We start from the raw sequence: 10078 nt of genomic DNA on the forward strand, positions 1-10078 counted from the left end.
TTCTCCTACCCACTGCTGTTCCTTTCTCCATTGATGTATCCTCTCTTACTTGATTTTCCTCCTGCTCAATGTTAGAATCAGGAGTGGAGGTTACATGAGCATCTCCCAACTGTCTCCCCTGAGTTCCTAGTTTAAAGTTCTTTTAATCATGTGTGCCAACCTCCATTCCAGAAGTCTATTTCCCCTCCCTTACTGAGGTGGAGTCCATCCCATAAGAACAGTCCTCTGTCCATGAATGCATCCCAGTGATCAAACATCCCAAAGGCCTCCTTATAACACCACCGCCTGAGCCATCTGTTGATTATCATAATCTTGTCTTGCTTTCTTTCTCCTCTTCTAGGGACAGGTAGAATCCCACTGAAGTTCACCTGAACCTCCATTTCTTTCAGCATCTTCCCCAGCCTGGCATAGCCTCCTTTGATGCATTCCAGTGAGAATCTAACAGTATCATTTGTTCCCACATGAGGGACAATCAGTGGATTTTTTCCTGCTCCCATTAGGATCCTCTTCAGCCTCAGGTTCACATCCTGTATCTTAGCTCCCGGCAGACAGTACACCCTTCTGTTCTTTGGATCAGCTCTGGTGACAGGCCTGTCAGTTCTTCTTAGTAGGGTATCCCCAAGCACATAGCTCTGCCTCTTCCTCATGTTGGTGTGATTCTTCAGCCTTCTCCTGTTGTTTCTGGTTGCAAGTCTTATCTTTTGTTCTCTCTTGCAATCTTCTGCAAGTCAATCTGTATCCTCCCAATCTGGTTATCTCCATTGACTCTTCTCCTTTTCTTATAGGACTAGCCATTCTTCTCTCCTTCCTTGCCCTTCCACCATCAGTTACTGCCTTCTGTGCCCCTTCTTCATTTTCCAACTCAGCACAGCTGTTCCTGAGCTCTATTTCTCCTTCATAACCAGTCTTTTCCTATGCTTGGTTCTCATAGTCACATTGCTTCCACTGGACACTTTCTTCACCCAGCCATCTCCCCTCAGAGTTCTTCAGTCCAAATTGCACCTGCAAGTCTTGATTTTTCCTTTCAGCCTCCTCTTGCCTTCCCTTCATCATCTGCTCAAAGTCTCTTCAAAATAGTTTCTACCTGCATCTCCAAACCTTGGATTTTCTCTGGCAGCAGCTCTATCAAGCAACACTTCTTACAAACCAAGCTCTTCCCAGGTACCCGCTCCAGGATAATGTACATGCCACAGCTTCCACATCCAGTCATCTTCATTGTGTCTTCCATTCCTTGGGTGACTACCACTGCTGCCTCTGGATCTGTCATAGCCTACCTGTCTAAACTCCTGTCAAGGAAAAAAACCAAACAAAGAAAACCAAACACCACACACACACCTCCCCCAAACTCCTCCAACAGAACTCGCACTCAAACGCCCCTGTTTTCAGCTCTGTTTGCTGACTCCTGTGCCAATGGCTGCCTTTATAGGCCCCCTAATCAGGGTTCTGCTTCCCTCACTGCCTCTGCAAACTACAAAAAAAAAAAAAAAAAGTAGGGAGTTCCATTGATGTAGGTAATCCACCTCTCTGAGAGGCAGCAGCTAGGTTGATGGAAGAATTATTTTATTGACCTAGCCACATCTACAGCAAGGGTTAGGTCAACCTAGCTGCACCTACAGTGAAGGCTAGGCCCTCACAGCATGCAAATTTTTTCACAGCCCTGAGCAATGTAGCTAGGTCAAATCAAGTTTTAGGTGTAGACCAGACCTATATAAATGAAAATGAAACTAACCAGCAGCCACAATGTCATCTTGTTACATTCTTCATTTCCCTTTCACTTGCCATCTCTCACCCCCTCCCTCCCTTATGCTGGTTTTGCTCATCATTATATCTAAAATCAGAATGGAGTTTCCTTCGGGCAGAGTGGGCCCCAGTCCTACAAGTGGCCCAATACAGAGATCTGTTGAAATCAACAAGGCTCAGAGCAACTGCAGAGGTTTTCCCATAAGAGGCTAGTTACAGGAGCAGGGTATTGGTCTATAAACCACCTAGCACACTTTGTGCATTGCATAAGGGATAACCACTAGTTGAATTTCACATGCCTCATTGTACAATTGCCATACTTTAATGGGATTGGTTTGGTTCCAGGTGCCTTTCACTATAAGAAATATTGATTGGAAAACAAAATGTACATATGAAGGATAACGGGTGAATAATGGCAGTATAATTCAAACTGCACCGATTAACATGAATGCAGCATCCACCGTGCACTGGGTGCAGACAGGGACACCTCTGGAAACATGTATTGCTGATTTATATCTAGGTAATTCTGCTCCTTAATTACCAATATAAGCTACAATCAGACACATATGAAAGCACCTCTAGGGTCCAAATGAGTTCCTGGTGGCCAGATGAAGGTTAAAATTCCTGTTGGCAAATTGCCTCAATTTAATACTGTTAGAAGATGCTTTTATGGTTTTAAAACCCTTTTTATGATGTGTAAGTAATTGCATCAATTTGGCAACCATCTACTTAATTTTAAAGAGATTTAAGAGAACGCCTAGAGTTGAAAACAATCTTTCTCAATGCTACAGTAAATTGACTCATTTTAACTGCTTTTCTGTTATGAAAAGGGGAAATTGAAACAGCTTTTGTCACTGCTAAATTGAGTCACTTGAACTGTTATTTACGTGTAGTGTAAAGTTTTATTTACTGTCAAAAGACTGTTCATGCAATTGCATTTACATTGTAAATCCTAGACTTTGTTTAGAGTGAAACAGTTATTTTTTTGCTTTTTATTATGCACTCCTGTACGGGGAGATTTTGGCAAACCAGTAACATGCCTGAAACCACTATAGCTTATTGTTAAAAGCAACCTATTAAGCTGTCTCAGCTTGACCAAGGCAGGTGGGGTGCCACAGAAAGGACAGCTTGTCCCCACGTCCTTCCTGATAAGAACTGTGTTGAAGTTGCTGATACATGCATTTTAAAAGAGCAGGATGTGCCCCAGGAATGTCTATTGGGGTCTCAAGGTTGCAAACTCTGGAAAAACCCACACCTGGTTAATCAATAATCAGAAGGAACCTCTTGCTTGACCATTGAAACTGCTTACTTAACAAGTTTTCTTTAAGGGACATGTCATTCTATTACTAATATATAAATAAGGGGGGAAAAGCTCGAGATAGTTGGACTTGTTTGGGGACTCTTTTGGACTCTTTTTGGACTCTCCCTCTGGATACATCTTGCGGTCCCCACCGGCAGACGGAAGATTTGGCCACCGGAAGCCTGCCGCTGTGTCACTCGAGAGCCACACTCAGCTTTGGTAATTATCAAGGGTTGGGGGTGTTTTACTAACTTGTTGCGGACGTGTGTAAGTGCTTGAGACTAAGTAGAGTTTAGCTTTAAGTGAAAGCACTCTTGTATTGTCCTGTTTGTGCCAGCCATCTATCGATCGGACGGCCATGTCTCCCCTGATTTATTTCCTGACACCACCTCACACAGAGCAAAAGTTACCAAGAGAGCTTTGGGTTGAAAGAACCCCAGGTAACACTCCTAGTTGGCAACAGAGTGATCAGAAATAGACAGGTTTAAACAAAAATAGTTTCCATCACAAGTAGTACTCATTTCTATCATTAGTTTCCAATAACAAAATACCTTTTGAAAGCTGAAAGAGCCCCTTACTGAGCATTTATCAACTCCTCTCTCAAAGACCAGCTTTATTCAGCACTTTGTAGCCACTGCCAACAGAGAATCCTTTTATCTGCTGCTTTTGACAGGTTTTTGTTATTGACTGAACTGCCACTGTAATGGTAGATTTAACCATTAACCCCAGATGAGTAGCAAAATATCCACCACTCATTAATATCCACCATTGCATCTAACCATTTAAAAAATCCACAGTATTGACATCACTATATTTTACATCTTCACACACAAATGTAATGCCTGTCAAAAGTGCCAACTTGACAGCCTTGCTTAGCATGAAATCTTATCTCAGAAGAAGAGATGTATGCTGTGGCTGGCTCTGTCATATTTCTCTATGCTGCCCTTCCAGCCTGCCTCCTCACTGACTCAGAGGGTGAGTAGAGAATTCAGACTACCTGCAGCTTCAGCCTTTGACCTCTTACTAAGATTAGCAACACAGGAAGTCAATTAATGCCAGTCATGGTTATGGTGGGTGTACGAGAGATGGACATCTGTCTGCTGGCAAGTTTGTTTCACATTGTCCCAGTTTCAGTGACCCTGGGCTGGATTTGAACTGTTAATGCAAAAGGTAAAGATTTAATATAATCGTTATTTGACATTCAAAAAAATATTGTGTATGTACAGAAATTTAAAGCAATGTGACTTTGTTCAATAAGGGGGTTGCACTTAATATGGATAGCTAAATACTTGTACTCTTCACAGATTAATTGCTATTCCTTACTTCCCTGCTATTAAATTCTAGAGAATGAGGTGAAGAAAGGCTTAGCTGTTATAAGGCTAGATCCTAGATCAGGGATTCCCAAACTGGGGGTCGGGACCCCTCAGGGGGTCGCGAGGCTATTACATGGGGGTGTCGCGAGCTGTCAGCCTCCACCCCAAACCCTGCTTTACATCCAGCATTTATAATGGTGTTAAATATATAAAAAAGTGTTTTTAATGTATAAGGGGGGATCACACTCAGAAGCTTGGTATGTGAAAGGGATCACCAGTAAAAAAGCTTGAGAGCCACTGTCCTATATCCATGTTACGTAGCATGTTCTGTCTCTCCCTCTCAAAATGTATCTACAGAGTGCTCAACCACCTTTGTATTGAATGTGCTAAGAATTTCATTTAGTTTATACCTGCTCCACTTCTTTATCTTTTTTGCTTGTTGGCCCAGACATTTCTTGTGAATCAAACATGACTAGGCTCCTGTGTAGGACACCCTTGCCGTTTCACTGAATTTTTTATCACGAGCACATCATTTCACTCATACTGAAGGTATATGTTGTGGAACATATTTTCAAGAATCTATGCCTTAATCTTCTTCAAGCTGCCATGTTTGTTTGTTTTATTTTTAATTTTTTTAAGGAGACCCATCTTTGGTCTTTGCACCTCTCGCAGTAGTGTGGCCAAATTGCTTGCTTCTAATCTGGAGAACTAAAGCTCTTTTCCTGAAGTGCGTGCCATATGTTTGCTGCAGATACATTCTGATATAGAAGGGTATATTTTTGCTTGATTTTTACAAAATAACAATTTGCTCCATTGTCAAATGGTAGCAGGTTTAGGATTCTTGCAGTGGGTCACAGACTCAAGGCTAATAGATTTATTTGGGCATAAGCTTTCATAGGTAAAAAACCCTAGAGGCATCTGAAGAAGTGGTTTTTTTACCCACAAAAGCTTATGCCCAAATAAATCTGTTAGTCTTTAAGGTGCCACCAGACTCCTTGTTGTTTTTGTGGATACAGACTAACATGGCTACCCCTCTGATACAGACTCAAGGTATTTTATCCTACTCAATTTTTATTCAAAACACAAAGAATTTCTCCAAGACTATTCTGAGGCTATTATACAGGCCCAGAGAACCTTCCTATCAGTATCTGCGGAAGCAGCCAAATTCAACCCTGAAGAACTATCCATGGTGGTAAACCAATTCATCAATCATAAGTGTCTACAGCCCACAAGAAAACCTCGTACCATGTAAGGAGAACTATCATCCTATTTCATTGAAACGGTCATGCATATTTGGGAAGGCTTCTCACACAGCATGGACCGGGTCCCCCTATGCCAGCAAGCAAATAGCCTTTCTACACTTCCAGAGTTCAGCAAATGCATTCCTCAAGATATATTGGCCATATTAATGGAGTCTTGGCCAAAGACCTGTAAGAATGACCCAGGCTTTTCCTGGTTGGTGTCATGAGCAGTTGTCTCCTGAAAGAGTCATGAGCAGATCTGACCAGAGGGAGGATGATTCTGTTTCACAAAACTATTGAGGTTTTGGCATTTGTTTTTGGTCTTCACTGGAATGAGAGTAAAACCTCTCAAACTTTTTTTGCAAAAATAGAATTGTCTCAAAATGTCCATTTTTGGACCAAAACTGAGCTCTTCAATTTTGGGTGTGCACATGTTTTTCCATGAAACGTGTTGGCTTTGACAAAACAGCATATTTCAGCAGTTTCATTTAAACAAAAACATTCCAACCTGCTCTGCTCATGAGCAATTGGTGCTACTCATGACCAAAATAATCAATGGCTCATTCAGGAAAGAAATCTTTTCTTCCTCTATCAAACATGCAATAGTATGACTGACACTGAAAAAACCCTCCCCAGGTAATCATTTTTAGCAACTATCAACCAGTATCAAACCTTCCATTCCTGAGCAAGCATATAGAGAAGCTAGACAAAAGCCAGCTAGAAGCTCATCTAATATTTTAGAGCTAGCACAGTCTGGATGCAGGCCAGGACATAAAACAGTTTTAGTGGCACTGATGGATGATCTCCAGCAATCAGTGGATGGTGGGAAGACATCAATTCTCATCCTCCTGCGCCTCCTGCAGAATTCAGCACTATCAATCCTGAGATACTGCAGTCCTGCTTGAGAGATAACAGCATTTGATCATGTAATCAGAGACTGAATCATAATGCATACACCAAGGTGGCAGATTAAGATTGTACAGGCATTGGCAGTTGGAGGTTTAGGGACAGCCAGAGCATGGGGTTGCATCCCTGACCATCTTGGACCTATCCTCCACATTTGGCCTTCACAACCTCCCTTGGCAACGAGTTCCACAAGTTAACTGTGTGCTGTGTGAAGAAGTACTTCCTTATGTTTGTTTAAAACCTGCTGCCTATTAATTTCATTGGGTATCCCCTGGTTCTTGTGTTATGTGAAGGGGTTAATAACAACACTTCACTATTCATTTTCTCCACGCCATTCATAATTTTATAGACCTTTATCATATCCCCCCTTAGTTGTCTCCTTTCTAAACTGAACAGTCCCCGTCTTTTTAATCTTTCCTCTTATGGAAGCTGTTCCATACCCCTTACTATTTTTGTTGCTTTTTTCTGTGCTTTTTCCAATTCTAATATATCTTTTTTTGAGACCGGGCAACCAGAACTACATTATGCTTAGTTTTCAAGGTGTGGGCGTACCATGGATTTATACAGTGATATAATGATATTACGATATTTTCTGTTTTATTATCTATTCCTTTCCTAATGGCTCCTAACATTCTGTTACCTTTTTTGACTGCTGCTGCACATTGAGTGGATGTTTTCAGAGAACCATCCACAATGACTCCAAGATCTCTTTCTTGAGTGGTAACAGCTAATTTAGACACCATCATTTTGTATGCATAGCTGGGAATATGTTTTCCAATGTGCACTACTTTGCATTTATCAACATTAAATATCATCTACTACTTTGTTGCCCAGTCAACCGGTCTTGTGAGATCCCTGTGTAATTCTTCACACTCAGCTTTGGGCTTAACTATCTTGAGTAATTTTGTATTGTCTGCAAATTTTGCCACCTCACTTTTAATCCCTTTTTCCAGATCATTTATGAATATGTTGAACAGCACAAGTCCCAGTACAGATCCTTGGGGAACCCCACTATTTAACTCTCTCCATTGTAAAAACTGAACATTTATTCCTACCCATCGTTTCCTATCTTCTAATTAGTTACTGATCCATGAGCGGACCTTTCTTCTTATCCCATGACTCCTTACTTTGCTTAAGAGCCTCTGGTGAGGGTTCTTTTCAGAGGCTTTCTGAAAGTCCAAGTCCACTTTAAATTGACTGGATCACCCTTGTCCACATGCTTGTTGGCACACTCAAAGAATTCTTATAGACTGGTGAAGCATGATTTCCCTTTACAAAAGCCATGTTGACTTTTTTCCAACATATTGTGTTCATGTACATGTCTGATCATTCTGTTCTTTGCTATCATTTCAACCAATTTGCCTGCTACTGAAGTGAGGCTTCCCAGCCTGTAATTGCCAGGATCACCTCTGGAGCCTTTTTTTTTAAAATAAGCGTTGCATTATCTGCCCTCCAGTCATCTAGTACAGAGGTTGATTTAATGATAGGTTACATATCACATTTAGTAGCTCTGAAATTCCATATTTGAGTTCCTTCAGAACTCTTGAGTGAATACCATCTGTTCCTGGTGACTTATTACTGTTACATTTATCAATTTGTTCCAAAATCTCCCCTATTGATATCTCAGTCAGGGACAGTTCCTCAGATTTATCACCTAAAAAGAATAGCTCAGGCTCCCACATATCCTCTGCAGTGAAGACTGATGCAAAGAATTCATTTAGCTTCTCTGCAAGGGACTTGACTTCTTTGAGTGCTCCTTTAGCAACTTGATCATCCAGTGGCCCCAGTGATTGTTTGGCAGGCTTCCTGCTTCTGATGCACTTAAATTTTTGTGTGTTCAGTTAGTTGCTCTTCAAATTCTTTTTTGGCCTGCATAATTTTACTTTTATGCTTGATTTGCCAGAATTTATGTTCCTTTCTATTTTTCTCAGTGGGATTTGACTTCCGATTTTTAAAAGATGTCTTTTTCTCTTTAACCCCCTTATCTATTCTGTTGTGTGTGGCATTTTTTGGTCCTTTTACATTTTTTTCTGATTTGAGGTATACATTTAATCTGAGCCTCTACTATCACGTTTTTATGAAGTTTCCATGCAGCATGCAGGCATTTCATACTGTTCCTTTTAATCTCTATTTTAACTAGTCTCCTCATTTTCATGTAGTGATCCTTTTTGAAGTTAAATGCTAATGTGGTTGATTTCTTTGGTATTTCCCCCCCTACAATGATGTTAAATTAGTTACACTATAGTCACTATTACCAAAGGGTTCAGGTGTATTCACCTCTTGGACCAGATCCTGTGTCACTTAGGACTAAGTCAAGAATTGCCTCTCCCCTTGTGGGTTGCAAGACTAGTTGCTCCAAGAAACAGTCATTAATGATGTCTAGAAATTGTATCTGTGTATGATATCTTGAGGTGATATGTTCCTAGTCAATGTGGGGATAGTTGAAATCCCCTTCTAATCTCCCTAAGCATTTCACAATCATGGTCATCATCCTGGTCAGTAATATATTCCTACTGCTATACTCTTATTATTCAAGCAAGGAATTTCTATCCATACAGATTCTATGGTACTGTTTGATTCATTTAAGATTTTTACTATATTTGACTCTGTTTTCTTCCACATATAGTGCCACTTCCTCACCAGCATAACATATACTGCCATTCCCATATTGTAATGGGGTCTACAAACCCCATACTGAGCAGAGGCAGAAGGGGGAGGGGAGCATCTTCTGCATACTGGCAAGCATCTTGACCACACCTCCATGCAGCTTCCACAACTGCCAATCATGGAGACTGGCACCCAGAGCTGCAACCAATAGGGGAAACAAGGCCTGCTATAAAAAGAGAGCTCAGAGACGGTAGGAGGCAGAAAGGCCTGGGACAGTGAAGGAGTAATACTGTTGCACCAGGCTGCCTCCAGAAACACAGCCAAAGCAACAGAAGCAGACTGCTAGGCCTAACTAGAGGCCAGGGGCCAAGAACTATCCTGACCAGGGGCTAACCAAAGAAATCCAGTCAGGGTAAGTAGAGACCTCTCAAAAGACCATATCAAGGACAGGTGACATATATACTTTGTACCCTGGTATTATTGTGTCCCATTGATCAGCATCATTGCACCAAGTTTCTGTCATGCCTATTATATCAATACCCTAATTTAATATCAGGCACTCCAGTTCACCCATCTTAGTATTTAGCCTTCTAACGTTTGTACATAAGCACTTGTACATTTTGGTAATATTCAGTTGCTTGCCTTCATGTGTTTTATTTAAATAGGACTCTCTTACATGTGACACACTAACTCCTACTTGTACTTTACCAACTTCTTTCCTATCCTCTCTACTGGGATAAAGAGTCCCCACTTTAATAAGTTCATCCTGAAGGGATGTTTCCACCTGAACAGTGTGCTCCTCTGTACCTGTTAGCTTTTCCCCCAGCCCTTAACTTAAAAAATCCTCTACAAACTTTTTTATTATACGTGCTAGCAGTCTGGTTCTGTTTTGGTGTAGGTGGAACTCATCCTTCCTGTATAGCCTCCTCCTTTCCCAAAAGGTTTCCTAGTTCCTAAAACCCTTCATCCTA

Source organism: Terrapene carolina, unplaced genomic scaffold, assembly GCF_002925995.2.
Source record: "Terrapene carolina triunguis isolate 2854851 unplaced genomic scaffold, T_m_triunguis-2.0 Scaffold68, whole genome shotgun sequence".
Classification (NCBI taxonomy): domain Eukaryota; kingdom Metazoa; phylum Chordata; order Testudines; family Emydidae; genus Terrapene; species Terrapene triunguis.